The sequence below is a fragment of the Polistes canadensis genome, unplaced genomic scaffold (genome assembly GCF_001313835.1).
Source record: "Polistes canadensis isolate GaletaPanama2010 unplaced genomic scaffold, ASM131383v1 scaffold_569, whole genome shotgun sequence".
NCBI classification, from domain to species: Eukaryota; Metazoa; Arthropoda; class Insecta; order Hymenoptera; family Vespidae; genus Polistes; species Polistes canadensis.
Window position 1 is genome coordinate 24,713 of NW_014570116.1, and position 1,091 is coordinate 25,803.

A 1,091-nucleotide genomic window follows, 5' to 3' on the forward strand; every position below is an offset into this window, starting at 1 on the left:
GAGAGAGAGAGAGAGAGAGAGAGAATGTGAGAGAGAATGAGAAAGAGGTCATTGGCATTTTAATGAATATGTTTGTAGAAATGAAAGAGAGAGAAAAAAAATATATAGAGAGGGAGAGAGAAAGACAAGTAGTACATGAGTCAGGAGAGAGTACAACGACATTCCAAGGAGGACAAGAATTCAGACATACGATAAGTGAGTTATTAATAGATAAGCGAAGATGATGGGACAAAGCTGTGTGTTTCAAATCGTATTAAAATTAAAACGTTAACTAACTATTAAAGTTTTATTTGTCCTACCTCTCGGTGATAATAAAAATTCAATCGATTGATCGTATCACGCGAAAATAATATGCATACATTATACATCTATATATAATCATATACATGTATGCATTTTTATGCGTGCCGTACATACATATATATATATATATAAATAAAAAGAAAAAAAAAAAGAGTTTACCTCTCGCCAGGACACTTTCGCGTCTAGCGTAAGATATATCTTGAAAAAGAAGAAAAAAAGGATCGTCGATGCATGGGATGCTCAATTCTTTCCAAGGATTAGTCGAATTATTCGTCGAATTAGACGTAGTCGAATTTAACGTCTTCAAATCTAGCGCCATTTTCCGGATCTTCTTCGAAAACAAACGAGAAACACTTTCACACGGGATCACGTGTCCATCTCGAGAACTTTTCTTTGTTTGTTGTGTGTTGTCTATCTATCTATCTATCTCTCTCTCTCTCTCTCTCTCTTTCCCTCTCTTTCTATTTCTATTTTACTTCTTCGTTTCTTTATAAAATTTTGTTAATAATTGTCACGCGTGTAAAAAATAAAATCGCGTGGGTTATTATACTTAACACGTTGGCATTACTAAACGCAATGCTGGTTTTTGCAATGCGCGTAAACTGTTATCGCGTTTATGAAGTTTTGAGAGTACTTCCGCGCGTGTACAAAGTACGCGCGCGTCTCTCCCTCTTTTGTTTCTCGCGCAAAGTCCTCCACGCTATAACATTGTTCCTTATTCCATTCCGTTCCGTTCCGTTCCGTTTCGGTCCGTTTCATTCCGTTCCGTTTTCATTTCGTCTCGTTCC